Raw genomic sequence first — 17669 nt, forward strand, 5'->3', positions numbered from 1 at the left:
GCCAGACAAATCTCAGAGCATAACTCAGTCAACCAGCAGCCCAAATGGAAGCTGCTATGATATTTGCATACGGGCATACGGCCATGTCTGAAGCACAGGATGCATACCCACTGAGCTCACGAATGAGTTGTTTTCCATCCCTATCAGGAAGGGAGATCAAAGCAGTTCACATGTACCTGGAACAGAAGACAGTGTATATGAAGAGTCATGACCCAAAGGTATGTTAATCACCCTCTCCTGCACCATAACACAGATAATGATCAAAAGATCTAGACTGGACATATTGAAGAACACCCCCCTGGTGCAAGCTTTGGATGACATCATGAAAATCTCATGAGATGAGCAGGAAGTGACAAACACACTGAAGGCTTTGGGAAGACACATGAACCTGAGAGAACTGGAGATGAAGTCTACAAAGATTCAGGGGCCTGACATCTTGGCAAAAGTTTAGGAGTCCATTAGGCTAGGACATGTCGAAATGCTTAATGACTGCATCAGGCAGCGCCACATGCAAGGAAGGCAGCACAAAGCCTGGAAGGCCACCTCAGGTTTTACAGACAACATATTCCAGACCTTGAAAGACCTTTACAGCCCGTATACGTGAAAAGCTGCCAGCTTTGAATGGCACCTGGAGCAGGCACGAGCTCCACAGGAGATCCGGGGTGTGGTGCAAACGGCCACGTGACCTGATGAAAGCCGTGGCACTGGGGGTTCAGGCGTTCCCTGCACACTTTTTGGAAGTTCACATCACACCACTTCGCTTTTATGAAAGACCTCCACTAGTACCTGTTTTTACTAAATTAAAAAATCCAAAGAGGATGTCTGCTATTACAAAAAAAGGCGGCAACTGAAATAACATTTAGGGTTTGTTTGGCCACAAGCCATCACAGAGGCAGGGCGCCACCAAGCTTCTTCCCGGGGAACTGCACTCAGCCTCTCAGATTCAAGCCACCATAGATTTAAACTGGGGGAGCATCTGTGCTTTATCTCAATTTACTGCGTGCATCTGTTAGCTAGATATATGCTAAGGTATCAGAAAAGCCTATGGGAGGTTATTTCTGGGGTCTGGGAACACTCAAAAATATTTCCATATAGATTAATGGTAATTGCTTATTGGCTTTACCCATTTAGGCTTACAAAAGGTTTCGGAGAGCCACTGTGCTTTCCGTTAGAGGGTCGTCACCACGGGGTGGCTATGCAAGTCCCAATATCACGACTTACACTCCTAGGACTCCGAGCAAGAGAATTATGCACTATTTGAAAAGCAGATCCTCTCGTGCTACTGGGCCCTGGTAGAGATAGATGAAAGTGCCGATCAAGGTCATGAAGTAACCATGCAGCCAGAAATGCCCACCATTAGCTGGGTGCTATCAGACCCAGCGAGTCCTAAGATCAGGCTGGCTTAGGAAGGATGGAAGGGCATAAGTAAGCCACCTGGGCAGGTGGTCCAGTCGCCGTGTCACCCACTACTGCTGTTCAGTGCCTTGGTGTCAGCACATCCACACGGCCCAAACGATCAGCTGACGGAAGAGGTAAACACCTGAACCTGGCTTACAGCGGGGCTGGCTGCTTAGAGCAGGTGAAGAGACAAGAGCCACAGCAGAGCCCCGCTCACAGGTGGCGTCACAAGACAACAGCGAGGACACCTCTCCCAAATGGCCATAGCTCCCCACAGTGCAACTTGTCACCCACTTGGTAAAGGAAAATGGCTCAAGGTTTAATGGAGACTCCTGGACAGTACTGAAGTGTGCCTAGGCAGGAAGGGGAAAGGGGAAAGATCGAGGAAAAGGCGGCCTTGAGTAAAGCAAATGCTGGACCTGTGGAAGCGGGCAGGAAGAACGAAGACACACGCACGACACGTTAATGCCCCAGGAGAGTCCATCGCAGGTGAAACTGAACAATGAGTGCCCCGGGCAAGGTCACTGTGGAGTCAGTGTGACTGAAGAAATGACAATGGAACGTTCTTGGGGTGAAAGGGTTAAACCCAACTTTATTCCCACGGTGGCAGGTCAGTCACTAGAATCCCGTCCACTCGGAGTGAGTCTGCAGGCAGCAAGCCGGTCCCTGCCTCTGGGCCCCTCTGCCCGCACGGCTGTCCCAGTCCCTGTCCTCGGCACTGCCACCACTCCAGCCTCTGCTCTCCTGCAGCCGTGCAGCAGCCCAGAGCACTGGGCGGAGCTCTTTATATAGAGTCAACAACAGCATACTGCCCACACGTGTGTAGTGAGCTAGCCGACCAGGGCCAGGTGAGAACCCTGGCCACAGGAACCTTCCCTTTATCCACAATGAGGTAGACAAATGACTCCCAGTTGACATCAGCCACCTACACCACCAGTCACCCAATGTTGGCATAAAGGTCACATGAATGGAGCAGACATGGTGACAGGGATAGAGGCTACACAGGGAACCAAGGCCCCGTCACCAGAGCCGATCCAGCCACTAGTGCTGTCCAATGTCCACCCTGCCAGCGACAGAGAGCAGCATGGCACCCACATGCTCTGGGTCTGGTTTTGCCTTTTCTGCCGCTAGGGCCTCAGTTAATGTTATTTTAGGACTTAAGGAGTGCCTGATGCACTGGCACGGGATCCCTGACATCACTTCAGACCAAGGGGCCTATTTAATAGTAAACAAGATGCAGAATCGAGAGCAACAGGTCACCTCCCGGGAACGTCCCCTCCCCAGCCTTGCTGCACCCCATATCCACCGGGCCCTACACCACAAGCCTGAATCTCGGAACTACCACCCCCTGGGCCTCTGCTAAAGGCCTGTTGGAGAACACGCGCTGGCGTGTGAGTCTGCTTAAACACAGTCTCACCCTTGGGCTGAAGGGACACACGTGTGACTGGATTCAGATCGCTCCCTGTATAGCACAACAGCTCACTTGCAGATGAAGGACGTGAGACTCACGCTTGGATGGAGGCAGGCTCAGAATAGCAAGCCAACCCCCAAAAGCAAGGCTACAACCCCAGTTTATATTTTCCAGGTTTCCCCATCCGTCTCCAGGAAGGAACTCTGGCTGCACGCCTTTTGTTTTCCCTCTGGTTTCCTGTGCTCAGCCACAGCGAATGCCCCAGGGCCACAGGGCCTCATCAGCCCCTGCCCCCTGTCTTCTTAGAGAAGTAGAAACGGCAGCGACACACGCCTGAGGGTCCAGCCACAGGTTTCTCTGGGCAAATTCCTGAAGGAGCCGGGAACGAACAGCAGGCTGCTCCGGCCCACACTGATACGTCAGCAAATGAGCACTTCTGTGCTGGACCGGTCACTTCCACACACTGACCCCAAATGAAACCCTAGATTTCTGACCTCAAGATATCCTGTGACAAATGCTGACCTGGCCCCGAGCAGAGTGCTTGGTTAGTTTTGATAGGCCAGGTATTCATTTTTCATTGAAGACAGTGAATATAAGAGACAAAAACCAAATACAGAAATAGAGAAAAACTGTTCGATTTTTCCAAATTCATTGCAAATCAGTTGGCTTTGGAATTAACAGTCTGAAAAACCTAAGCTTGATTTGCCTCATCTGTAAAATGGGTCAATAGAATAGCTGAGTGATTCGAACATGAGAGGCATGTCTTACAAAACAGAAAGAGGAGTTGCTTCCCTGAAAAGGAATTGCGGGTATATCTCATTTTAGCACAAAGAGATCAAAAGAGTAGGTTTCTGAGAACAGTAACAGTGAGTGGATGGAAAATGGAGAACCCGACCGAGTCTGCATTCAGATCCGAATCTTGCCTCCAAATTTGTAAGGACTTTCTGGATGGATAGTACAGTATACTGAGCATGTTCCCAAAAGGAATGAATAATTAATTAATGCCTATTTTAACAAGTAACCAAGTCCTGTTTTCACTATTTCATGGCCACAAATAATTTACAGTGACCTCCAAAAACCCTAAGGGTTGGTGGAAACAGAGACTAACATGTTTTGTTATTGATGCTTTCCTAGTTTATACATTTCATGGGGATTCTACCCAGTATGAAGGAAAATAACGTGTAACAAAATACAAGCAGAACAATGGTTCTGTTGTAATAAGGGTTTTAAGCTAACACCACTATGGAAAACAATTATTATAAACACCCACATACCTTTGACTCAGCCTTAATTAAAATTAAAGTTAAAATCTGGGGCCAGTTTCTTTTTCCAAGCAGGAAGCCCACAAATTGCTTGTAAGGGTAACTTCAAGGGAAAGGCTACTAGAAATGTATGTATTTACCATAAAATTTAAGATGGATCTATATTTACTCTTTTGTCACCATAAAATAGAATTTCTCTGTAAGTCTAAGTTTTTGTAATGCTGAAAGTTTATTTTAATAGACTCCAAAGTCTCTTCACTTAAAACCATGGGACTGTGAAAGGTTCTCATAGGAAACCAGCTTACCCAAAGCTTGCTGTGAAAGATTCCAGTCAGATATGATGTTAGGGACCCTGTGCCAGTGCATCAGACACTCCCTAAGTCCTAAAATGTTTGCCACAGAAGGCTGCATTAGCTTTGTGATAATGAATTTTTTATGATCTTGCAAACTGACTTCTCATTAACTAGCATAAAAAGATGGTAAAGACTCCTGGAAGCATGGACAGAATCAGTGACACTCCCATGACATTCTTTTTTCAAGTAAAATAAAAAATAACTAATAAAAATTAACTGAAAACACAAGGTAAGCTATTTTCCATGATGACGTCCATACAAGAGAAGAGTATCTGAGGCGGCCAGTTAGCCACCACCAAGGACAGATGGGAGACTGGCCACCGCTCCCCCCCTGCCCAAAGTCCTCGGCCCACTGAGGCAGCCTCAAGCTACCACCACGGCCTGGGTCCCTTGGCCTGCCCCACGCACCCCAGTGTCCTGCAGGGGTCTGCCTGAGCAGGCAGGGTCCTCCGTCCCCATCAGGGCGGGGTTCTCTGCCCCACCAAGGGCTCCAGGAGGGTGCTATCAATAACCCTGCCTGGCTGGTCCTCCACCCACTTGCTTTCCTCCCTACATGGCTAAACTCCACTGTTCCACTGCTGGTGCCCCGGGGGGAGCACAAGGAGCCCACCCTGGGGCTCGGAAACGGAGCCCACCTCTGCTAGGCGCACAGACTACTTCAATTCCAGCTCTGCCGTGTGCTGACTGTGGCGTCCCCGGACAGTTCTTTCAAGCTCAGTTTCTACCTCTGTAGAATGGAGATAATTTACGTGGCATGAGGATTCGGTGAAATAATGGCAAGTACCTGATAATCTGTGAATGCCCCCAAGAAACTGGATTAATCCCATTAATTAAAATAGTGCACGATGTTGCCCCGTGAATCCACAAAAGAGAGTCAAACAAATTCTGTGGGTATATATTTCTGCACAGTTATTCTGGGGAAGATGAGTCTCCAGTTTTGTTCAGATTCTCAAAAGTGTGCATGGCCCCCCAAAATTAATGCATTCACTCCACTGCTAAGATAATGCCTCCCAACCCTTCTTTCCAGCCAGTCCTCTCCCGTCGGCTTCAGGTTCACACATCCAGCTGCATGTGGGAAGCCTCCACCTGGGTGGGCCGCCGGCCCCAGAGTCCCCTGCAGTGTACTGTCCAGATCCCTGCTGGGGAAAAAAAGGCTTATGAGCCCAGCTGTCCCCAGTGCCACCGGCAGACACTCTCAGTTGTCAGCCACCTTTGGACACTGCTTCAGCCAAGGAGACTCACATCACCGGGAGGACACGCCTGGGGGGTGCAGGGAGGGGGGTGAATTCCCGGTACCAACATGGGGTGGAGGCCTGGCCTTCATTTCCAACCTGAGACCGCTGGAGGCTGTCCTCTCTTCAGAACCCCCGCAGACCCAGCTGGAGTCTCTAGGGGGGCTGCGTTCTCCTTGTACCCAATGGTCCCTCCTTCCTCCCCATCCCGTCCCTTCTTGGTGTTCATCTCAAGAGCATCCCCGCAGAAACTTTCTGCGGGTGAAATCTTTGTCTTACAACGTGCTTCCTAGGAAACACAGGTCTCAAATAGGTTCCAGAACCTTCTGCACTTTCTCCAGTGTTCAGTCTCCACCCGCTCAGCTGGTGACACCTGCCCAAGCTGGGCGTCTTGACTAGAGACCTGGGCTCAGTCTTTGCGTTCCCTCTGCCTGGGTCAACCTCAGCCAGTCTGAGCACTTACCACTGGGGCTCACCTCCTGTAAGGGGATCTCCACTCATCCCTGGTACCCGTCAGGCTGAAGTCTAAGGTCCCCAATATGACGTACCAAACCCCCCACACTTGGCCTCCGCTCGTCTCTATGGCTTCATCTTTCTTCGTCTCTCTAGGAGCAAGGAGTTCGCCTCAAACATTATGTTGTTTCTTGCCTGCAAAGCACTTGCCTATGTTATACCTTTTGCCTGAAATGATTGGGAAGCTCCATTCACTTTGCTCAGGCATTTTCCCCTCCAGAAAGCTTTTCCTGACGTCTCTCGGTGCCCAGTGGTGCTTCCCGGCGCCTCTGCCAACCCCCAGCACTGTGCTTGCGGAGCATGATGTAATTATCTGTTTTGTCGGCCATTTTCCTCCGGCTGCTTGAGGGTGGGGCTCTGTTTATTCCTCACTGTGTCCGAAGTGCCAGCACAGCCTACAGATGAGGGCCTCCAGGAGAAGCTCTTGCTAGATCGCCTTGGATGAATACATGCCAGCACACAAACACCCGCACACGCATGCACGCTCATACACATTCACAAACAAACTCAGACCAGATGCAAGCCCTACTTACGAGCAGAATCCTGAAGGACAAAGGGGCTGATCGGGGCAGCAGAGTTTTGTATGGACTCATTTGCCTGCCAACAGGATAACATTGAGGTTGACTCTTAGTGAACACACCTTGTTAAAGAAGTTAAAGATGACAATCTCAGTGAAACAATTTTTCTAAAAAAGTAAGGTATTTAAAAGACTCAAGCGTAAGCATCCAGACAAGCTGGAATCTGTACATGTCAGCCACAGTCTTTTTTACCTTCTGAGGCCTCCTAATTATTCACTCAATTCTACTTACATTAGCTATAATTTTTCTCCAAACATTCGGCCAGCCCGTATTCCTTTGTTCTGATCACCGTGGAGAATAAGATGAGTGTCTCCTTAGCTCGGCTTGTGTCATCTGCTACCCTACAATCTAATCACCTACAGAGCAGGGATGGAAGAAACAAGACACAAACGTGGCTGCAAGGAGCCCACCGTGTGCATGTAGAGGCATTACTCAGAGAAAAAAAAGCCATCATGATCTCGGCAGACATGCAAAAAGATGCCTAGTATACTGATTCTCACCTGCTGTCTACACAAAAGGGGCCAATGAAGGCGCACAGAAACTCACGTCATTACCAAGTATAAGGGAAAAAAATCACAACTTTAAAATAGGAACTCTCTAACAAGAGCATGAGAGAAGAGACTGAGATACATTTTGCAGAAGTGATCCCTGAAAGCTGAAATCTGCCTGCTCGCCACATGCTTCCTCACGCTCTCAGCCCAGGGGTCCCCATGTGCCTGTGTACACAGCCCCCCACCCCACCCCCGCCTCCCCCACAGGCTCTGTGTCTGGCAGCACCAGTTCACTCTTTTTTTGATCTTCAAAGAGATCAAGTCCATGAGACTCAGTCCTTCAGCTCAAGTACATGAGATTAGAGGGGGCACATGGTCTGCCTACCCCAAACCCCACAGTTAGTGACACCTTCAGTGCCGGGTTCTGACTCCTAATCCAAAGACCCACCATATAGCGCCTCGCTTCCTCCTAGATGCCTGGGGGCAGAAGCGAGTTTTGGGTCTGGTTCAAAGCCTCAGTAATACTAAGCTCAGTCTCCAGTGAAGTAAAATTGGGCACAGTGTCAGAAAGAGATGGGTAAATGCTGAATCAGAAACAATTACTATTCTGAGATCCAAGACTTAAAGACAAGGTGGTGTTGTGAAAGAAAAAGAGTAAGGAGTCAAGCGACCCACATTCTAGCCATGTCTATTTGATTAACAAATGGTTTGACCTTAAGCAATTCACTTAACATTTCCTCATCTCTTGCATGGAGAATAAATTACTTGCTTCCAACCTCTTTGGGCCGACGATCAAATGAAATAATGGAAATGTCCATTCAGGAAAAAAATGCACTCCAAAAAGCTAAATGCACACCAAGCCTTAGATGATTTTTTCCATCGTGTTACAAACATGTCCAGGACTGATACATCCACTCAAAGGTCTATTTACCATTGTTGCTTTCCAAGTATGATCTTCCCTTTCAGTACCTCTCTGGTTTTCAAATTATGTATTTTTCCAGATGCTTGTTTCTACCTCTCCAGGCTGATCTCATTTGCTCATTTCCTGCCTGTTTTTCTAATCTCTCTCAGTGGCTCTGTACCATGTACACTAGTGTCTGTAACTCCATCCTAGCTACCCTCATCTGCAGCTATAATCACCATAATAGGTTTACAGCCTCTTCCCAAGCCACCAGTGACAATGTGAAATGAAATGCATCCGAAGCTGACCTCTGCAGCCTCCTCCTGGAACTTGCAGCGTGCCGTTTTTCATTCTTGTTAGGTTTTTCAGCCAGTTTTCAGGTTATTTCTCATGGTCCAGAGAATCTCTTAAACTAACCCAAGACTTTTGTTTTGTTTTGTTAATCATATGGAACTAGCCCTTGTTTCTCCCGCTCATAATAAAATAGATGAAGTGAAATAATAAGTCATAACATGCCATCACATGAAGCAGGCCACTTAAAGCTCTGGGAGTAAGTTAGTGTGTTCCTACCCACAGGTCTCCTGTCTCACATCAATGTAAGCGCCTATTATGAGTCTGTCTCTGCTGATCCAGAAAATCAGGAAGACCTAAGCTTTCCGAGCAGAATTCCAAATCCTTGTGTTTCTTTCCAGTGGGAACCTGCAGCCAAGTTCCTTCATAAACCTGAGGAATGATGCGTATTCTCTGAGGCTCACTACAAAGGAAACAACTTTTCTTTGTTGTTTTTCTCAATCAACTGGCTGACATTTGAGGCCCATCTTTGCTTCCATTACAGCACTTGGCAGTTTCTAAAGAGAAAGGAGTTTGAAGAAGAAAGGGAAAGAACACAAAGACTAATCCATGGGTGAAAAAACTTGAGAAATGGTTTTGATGCCATAATATTACAAACAATTTTCTTAGCCTGAAATTAGTTTTTGATTTTTGTTTTGTTTTCTAATGGAGTTCGGCACGGGGTGCTTTGCCTTCTAACCTCTAGGTGTCTTCCTGAGCACTGCTGGCAAAGGGCTCTCCCACCAGCAGTCCTGCATTTTGCAGTGCAGCTTTGATTCAAGCTTTAAACAGTTAGAAATTCGGGTTGAATAAATCATTGGGGCTTTTTTTGAACTGCCATAAGGATCTCCAGATTTCTTTTTAAAATACGTTTAAAATATTTAAAATACAACAACTTTAGAAATGCTAAATTATAGACTCTGAATAAAAAAGGAGAGAAAAACTGCAGTGCCCTCAATTAATTGCAGCGTCTGAGGAAAAGTCTAATTTATATCAATTCCCTTCATCTGTGCAGGCAGAAAAACATGAACTTGGGACACAGACCTGGTTTTCTATCCTGGCTACATCAAATACTTGCTTTACGAAACTCGGAAATTTTCTGAACCTTTCTGAGTTGTTTCCTCTTCTATAAAATGAGGATTCTACTATTCCTGTCATGGAGCAATATTTGGACCAAATATGCAACATGCTGGCTAGTAAATAGTGTCTGGTGCATACGGGGTGATCGATAGATGTCAGTTGCTTTCCTTGTCCTCCTATATACACAATTGCAAGACCTGTCATCTTTTATTAATACGCACAGCTCTGTCTCTCATAACACTGTTATCAAGTAGATATGAGCTGCTGAGAGGAAAATGTCTTCATGAATTTGATAATAAGGATAATGACACTGTACAGGCAGCATTCTAAATGATTTCATAAGCATTATTTCATTTAATCCTCACCAAGTGAGGTAATGTTTACTATTCCCATTTACAGAAAAGGATGCAGAAGTTAACAATGGTTAAAAGATCATGTGACTTAGTAGATGAGTCAGGATTTGACGTATAGAAAGCACTGCATGTAATGCCTGCCACATGGTAAATTCTTCATAAATATTAGAAGTTTGGTGAAGGAATAACATTTTTTGTAATATAATGAGATCCCTTCCTATAATAGCCTTCTTTTTTACTGTCTTCACTGAGCCATAACTCACACACCATGAAATCTGCCATTTAAAGCATCCAGTTCGGTGGGTTTCAGCGCATTCCCAGAGTCGTACGACCATCACCATGATCTAAGTGTGGGGCATTTTCATCGCCAGAAAAGCCCTATATTTTTCAAAATCTGGATTTTCATAGATTTCTTCAAGGAGCAAATACTATTGTTATTAAAAATGGCACTTCTTTCATATGTTGCCGGTTGAATGTAAAATGGTACAGTCACTCCAGAAAATAATTTGAAAATAAGTGTAAGTTTCCTATAAGACCAAACATGCACTACCTATTTGACCCAGCAACTGTACTTCTGAGCATTTATCCCAGAGAAATGAAAACACATTCCCACAAGAACTTACACAGGATCGTGCAGAGTAGAATGGGGGAAACAACCCCAACGTCCTCCAATAGCGAATGGATGAATAAAATCTGGTGCATTCCCCCGGTGGGATTCTGCTCAGCAATAAAGAGCATCAGACTTCTGATAAATGAAGAACTAGGATCGATCTTAAGGGCATTGTGTTTAATGAACAAAAATAATTTCACAGAGTGACATGCAGTGTGATTCTATTTATATAGCATCCTCAAAATGACAAAATTAAGCAGGTGGAGAACAGACTAGGAGTCACCAGGGGACAGGGGTGGGGCAGGTATGACAATAACATGGTAGCATGAGGGAGTTCCTTTATAGTGAGGGGAAAATTCTGTATTTTGTTTGTAATAATGTTCATATGAATACACATGGGATAAAATTGCATAGAAACACACACGCATGTAAAAATCAGTGAAACCTGTGCAAGCCCGTCCGTCTACTTAACATCATTGTATCAGTGTTACCTCCCAGGTTTTCATATCGCACTGTGGTTATGTAAGATGTGGCCATTGGCAAAAACTGAGGGAAGTGTTCAAAGAACTCTATGTACAATTTTCTCCAACTTCCTGTGAACCTATAATAAAAAGTTAAAATGGTGGCATGTCAAAAGGAAAACTAAGATGTGTTCTGAAGAAAACGCAGAGACCTGAAAGCTGGCATGTTTACAGTTTTTGAGACCATTCTTAGAATCGCCCCAACTTGAACATCACTGCTAGGTGTGACCGCAAACTGACTGCTCAAATGCAAAATTATTCAAGAGAATGGAAAGGATACCTGGAGTGGACAGATAAAAGCAGAGGCTCAAAGCTAATTATAAATACAAGCTAAACTTACAAACAAGGAACAGCTATCTTAGGAAAGGTGGAAAGACCAGAGTAATTAGAAACTCTAGAAGTGATTTCACATCAAAGATGGTCTTAGTGTGTTATCATAATGAGGAAGACGAGGCAAATTCTTGGAAGCACTCTTACAGGTTTTAGAGGGCGAAATCATAGTGAAAAAAATCTGGAGTTTATTTGGATTAAGAGCATGAACACGGAGCAGCACCAATGAACATACCCTCAGAAATGAATGTATGACTATTATACTGCTTCTACAGATAATAACAGTAATAACGACAAGAAATTCAATCATTAAGTGCTATGTACTCAGGAGCCTTTCTCAAGGTTTTACAAGTATTCATTTGTTTATTTCTCATAACAACCTACCAAGATTGATACTAAGTACTATGGCCCTTTTCACAGTGTGAAAACTGCAGTGCGATGGTGTCATGTTACTTGACCAAGCCCACAGAGCCGGGGAGCAGAAGCCAGGACTGATGTGGTCACTAATGGTCACGAACCCCATTTCTGAAAGATGAAGTCAAATAAAGGATATGAATTAATCTATAATTGTAGCGTGGAAAATGAGGCCCTAATACCATTTAGTCCCTCAATTACCTAGGCAAAAGAAACAAACAGATTGGGAGTTCACATAAACTTTTATGTTATCCAGGGTCCAATCAGAGGACAGTTTTTCATGACTATAAAATAATTGATGTTCATAATGATGAATATAACAGTATGGTAGATTAGATAACCTAGCCCTTCCAACACAAAATATGGGCAAGGTTACATTTTTTTAAGGTTAATATCTCGGCTTTAGGAATTCACAGTGAAGTCTAAGCAGAAGAGCTGACATTCTGGCTGCCTTATAGGAATTTGCCCATTTTGGTAACCAAAGGTTTGGGTTTTAAAACCCCAGAAAGGACAAGAAGTGAGGCCCTCTGGTCCATACCAAAGCAGGAGGGATTGAGCAGAGATCCCCATATAAATTTCAGTCCTTTTGTAAAAGAAATAAACTAGGAAAATCCTACTAATAACGAGTGAGGCCTTGGATCTGGTGTGCCCCAGCCCCCGCCCTTATGGGGTATCACAGAACGAGTCCCTTCAGAATCTGTAATGATGGAAGAACGCTCACACAGGTTTGGATTTTGTTTTAAGTCACTATGAATTCCTAAAGTAGAGATATTAACCTTAAAAATGTCATGGCAAAGATACCACTGGGATATCACTCAAAACCACTCAAAAGAGACCCTGGACCCAGGTTCATTAGATTCCTTACCAATAAAGCACTACCTGATATAAGATTACAATTAGAAGTTAGAGAACACAGAAGAAAATTATCTACCATAAACAAGACTGAGTAGACGTAAGTAGACTAAGATCCCTCAAAACTTCTTAGAATAAAACAATCAGATAAAATAAAATCAGTGTATTTACATTATCACAATTCCCAATACAAATAAGATTTAAGTACAAGAACAGAATGAGACACTATCAAAACAGAAAGTATGGATTGTTTTTTAAAAAGGGGGAAGGGAATATATCTTCTGGAATAAAAAAATAGCTAATGAAATTGAACACTTAATGGACAGTTGAACAGCAGATTAAATACATCTGAAGAGAGAATTTGTGAGCTGGATGTAAATATGATTAAATAACTCTAATTATGGCAAGGAATGAAAAGGAATGTAAAATACAACAGAGAAGTTAAGGGGTCTGGAGATTGGAGAGACGGTGCATCATAAATAAATAGGAATTACAGATAGGAAAGGAGAGTGGATGAAGAGAGGCAACACCCCCTGATAATGGCTAAGAGATTTCTGGAATTGTTGAGAGACATCAATCCTCAGATTCAAAAAGTATGTTGAGTTCTAAGAAGTAAAAACAAAACACCTACATCTTTACTAAAATTGTAGAACTCAAAGACAAAGAAGAGACGTTAAAGGCAAGCAGGCAGAAAGAAAGATTACCTACAAAGGAATTTTGATTCTGAAACTCTTATCAGATGTTGAAAGACTCCTGACACCTTTAAAGAAATAGCAAACACCACCCAACACAACGTTAGTATTTAGCATACGTTAATTATTCTAATTCTCAGCAATCCATGTAACTCACGTGTGGATATGATAACAACCCCCTGTAATACAGTTTTTAAAAATCTCAGCCACATGATGAGTCTGGTTGTCAGAATGTGATCTCAACTCTGGGGTCAGACGGAAGGGATTCCAACCCCGTCTCCTCCTAATAGAAGCTTTCTGACCTTGGGCAAGTGATTTAACATCCCTGACTTATTTCGCTTATCTGTAAAATGGTAGCAGCTCACAGATGATCCTAACGTTCTGTGTTTTAAGTGAAATGATACAGGCAAAATGCTTGAAACAGTATTCAGAAGACAGGAAACACTCAACACACATGAGCTAGTGTCATTATCACCGAATTTCATCTGGTCTTCCCAAAGGCACTGCAGTAGAGGTTCCATTTTCCCAGGGAATCGTATCATTTCATAGTTAGTGGCTCATTCAGAATCACAACTAGACATTTTAGAGCTGTGACTAGAATTCATGTCTCTTGTGTCCTAGCATTTTGAGCTCTCTTTTTAATTACTGCTCTTATTAAAAAAAATTTTTTTAATGAAGGATTTATCCTGGGTTATCCACTGTATAAGGAAACACATCTTCAAAGCTTTAAACATCCCCTTTTGTATTTATTGCTCTGTCAGAAGAGGGTCACAGATCTTAATACACTCTCTGACGTTTTTACTTTCATTCCATCCCCAGGCTGTATACGTCAGCGCCAGGACTGGTACTCAGCTCTGCAAAACTGTGTGTGTATAAGGGAGCCTGCAGGGTGGAGTTCTTCCAGCTGGGCACACTGCCACCCTCAACAAAATCAGGGCTGTCTTAATAAGAAAGGAGACAACTGTTTATTGTCTGGACAAATACGGATAAGAAGTGTGGTCTGAGATGCAGATGGCACATTTGTAAAGAAGCAGCAGCCAACAGAGTCGAAGGTGGCTCCCAGGGTCTGTGGCCCTGCACACATTCTACAAGGTTCTGCATGATTTGGCCCTGACTTCTGCTCAACATATGCCCTCACTACCTACAGGATTTCAGGTTCTTAAGCATGCCATGCTTTCTCCTTTATGGATCCTCTACCTATTAACAAGCTCCCCTCAACCCCCCCGCCCCCTCCATCACCATCACACACACACACACCAGCATACGTTTCCATCATATTATACATGCAAGTGCTGTCAGGCCAACTCAAACGGGCGCTGGGGCCATGGGGAGCCTGCCCTGTCCCCCATCTCTCTCTCAGCCCCTGTGGTCTTTGCGCATAACCCTCGTGTAACACCTGTCACACTGCAGAGTAAGTGTGCCCATGAGCACAGCCAAACTCTCTGCCCTGCGCTTCCCAAAGTGTTGGCAGCTTAAAGGCAGGAACTCTATTCTATTTTCACCAAGTCAGGTTTGCATTTTGCTCATTTTTGGTTCACTAATTATTTGCACAGTATCGGGCACCTAAAAGATGACCAATAAACATTTGTGGAATAAATTAATAAAGTCAACTCTGAGTATTTCAGGAGTTCCTACAAGAAAAAACAATAGTGAGGAGAGGCAGAAGTAACAGTTACCCATGGCGGGTTTATGGAATGCGAGGCATGCTGGGCTTAGAGCTTTACATGGAGTATTTTCCAACAATCCTACAAAACGCATGCAATCACCATGCTCATTTTATAGATGAGGAAACTGAGGCTCAGAGAAGTTTACCTGCCCAAGGTCAGAGCAAATAAAATGTTGAGCAGGGGTTTGAACCCTGGTTGTCTCTGTGCCACAGTCTAAACCCTCGATGCCCACGCTGTGCCGCTGAGCCCCCGGTGGGCTGTTTGCTCTGGGAAAGGGCTGCAGCGTAAACCTCCTCCTGTTGGTGGGGCAAATCTTGCTGGTTTAGGGAAGGACATTTTATCTTGTCTGAAGAGAGGCTGAAAACAGAGACGAGTGTAAAGCTAAGGGGGCTTTATTTGGGGAAAGAGAGGAAGCAGGTGACAAATAAAGTAAACTGAGAATCCCACATCAGAGCGGCCGCGGATCCCATCTAGGACGGGCATTCCAGCAACACCAGTCTGACAGCTAAGGAACCATCCGCAGGGGGAGGGCTCCCAGGCTGACTCACGGGGGCTAGTGCGGAGCACTGAGGCCCGCTACCCACTGGGGGCTTGGCACAGCCAACTTCCCAGATGGCGGCGTAACCCCCAGGTGAGCCTGACCCCCAAGTCCCACTGGAAAACAGGCAAAGGTAGCAGATGATACAGAAAGCAAGCGGAGCGTGAGCAGAATAAGAGTTTACATTTCTGAGGTGCCTGCAATCAATCTCAAGTAACTGAATGAGGATTTCGTCTGCTCCTCCTCCGAAGGAAGGTGATGAGACAGACGCTATCCCCGTTCTGCGGATCAGGGGCCAAGGGGCAGCTACTGGGCCTGCTACTTGCCCCCTGTTGCTCAGCCCCAAATCCATCCTTCTGCATTTGACACATACTCTCGAGTCTCTACTTGGCTGGGGCTCTGCAAACTGCAAGACCCAGGGCCCCACGCCAGATAGCTGCCCATCAATTTCCGCAAATACAAGGTGGAAAATGGAGGCGAGAAAGCCAGAGAAAGGGGAAGAGAAGGTCCTTCCTGCTCCCGTCCCCACAGCACCAGCCCTGCCACTGCCCTCGTCTGCAGCCTTTAGCTTCTGTCGGCACGTCCACTCCATGCTGCCGCCCACCTCCTCCACCGGGAGCAGCCCAGGTGGGGTCTCTCCTCAGTTGGGCCGAGTGCCCGGCCTGCGGGGCAGCTCCGCTGAGCACCTCCTTTCTGGAAGCTTCCTCTCTGTGTTGGCTCAGCCTTGGGTGGGTTATGCCCCTTCCAGCTCCTATTTCCACATTTGCCTCATGGGTTTTTTTTTCTCTTTTAGCTTCCAACACGTGTACACCCAATTCTCGGTATTAAATCCCTCCCTCTTTAGTACCCAGCACAGAGTCTGTTTCTAGGACCGAACCTGGACGGATACAAAGGAGCAGAATATTTCACCCAAGGTCACACAGCCAGAAAGCAGCGTGGCCGTTACTACACCCAGGCTTTCCTCAAAGCTTAGATACGCAGCTTTATCTGCTGTGGGGAGCTAGGATCTCAGCAGATCATTAATACACATGGGTTGAAATGAACCAATTTCATAGTGTTCACATCATAATTATATTCTATTAATAATGTGTACAAAAAACGCTTTGGAGTTTGGAAGGGATTCCGTAACTATTACTTCATATGATTCAGGAAAGAAATGCATTATAGTTAAGGGTATAACCTTTGGAGTAAGGCAGACATTAGTTTTATCTTGACTCTGCCACATAACAGCTGTGTGACCTTTGGCAAGTTAGTGAACCCTGTTGAAACTTAGTTCTGTAATCTATGAAATCTGGTTACAAGAGCTACCTACCTCATATAGCTGTTGTGATCATCTAATTAACGCTATATAACACATCAAGAACTGTGCAGGGCCTGAGGTTGTATTGTACTTATAACCTAACAAGTTAGCTTATTACTATTCATGGACAGTGGCAGAAGACAGATTTCTGGGTCAGCAGCAAAAGACTTCATTACTCATGACAAAGGCATCAGCCAGGTTCTCGTGCAGACGTCCTATGACTGCTCATTTCCCTCAAGACTCACAGGGATGATGGAAGGGCCCATCCAGGCGCCTGCACGTAAGTGGGTTGTGTTACTGGAGAGTGCTGTTTTTGGGGGTTTCAGTGCTTCTACAGTAAGCTGGAGGAAAACGGCTGTTTGTCTGGGGGAACGTGACCTCATCTCTCAAGCTTGCTCACTGAAAACAACCATGAGAAATGTTCCCATCAGGGCCTTGCACTTTGGGAATACCCAGCAGGAATATGCAGAGGTACTCAGAGCTCATGGCGGACTGCCTCTCCCAACAAAATGTACTAGGTACTTAGTAATCACACAGCAAACGGGAGTTATCACTGTGAGCCTCGTAAAACCCAATCACAAAAGAATACTTTCCCCGACTTACTGAAGAGGAAACTGGCTCAGAGAAGTGAGACAGTAACACCCTTTGGAGAAGTAGTGGTCTGGGCCCAAAAATCAGAAATCATCACCCCAAATCCTAATCCCATCCCTCTCCATTGGAATGCCTGTTTGTAAGGATAGGTGGTAGATAACATAAGCAGGACTGGCTACATGGTTTGTGGGGTTCAGTGCCCATATTTCTAGAGTTCTTGACCTTTAGAACCAGAGGGAGGCCCTAAATATA

The 17669-nt window shown here is 45.3% G+C and overlaps 1 protein-coding gene and 1 long non-coding RNA gene across 2 annotated transcripts in view; both read right to left on the reverse strand.

The window, feature by feature from the left end:
- DPYSL3 (dihydropyrimidinase like 3) overlaps nt 1–17669 on the reverse strand; it is a 103538-nt gene that overhangs the window by 64881 nt on the left and 20988 nt on the right. The gene's annotated exons all lie outside the window — the stretch shown is intronic.
- On the reverse strand, nt 5095–11755 carry LOC130680448 (uncharacterized). Its single transcript, XR_008993480.1, has 3 exons — nt 7687–11755; nt 6703–6809; nt 5095–5563 (listed from the first exon to the last, which is right to left on the reverse strand). It is a non-coding gene; the product is annotated as an uncharacterized LOC130680448 (long non-coding RNA).

This window comes from Manis pentadactyla, chromosome 13, assembly GCF_030020395.1.
Source record: "Manis pentadactyla isolate mManPen7 chromosome 13, mManPen7.hap1, whole genome shotgun sequence".
NCBI lineage: Eukaryota > Metazoa > Chordata > Mammalia > Pholidota > Manidae > Manis > Manis pentadactyla.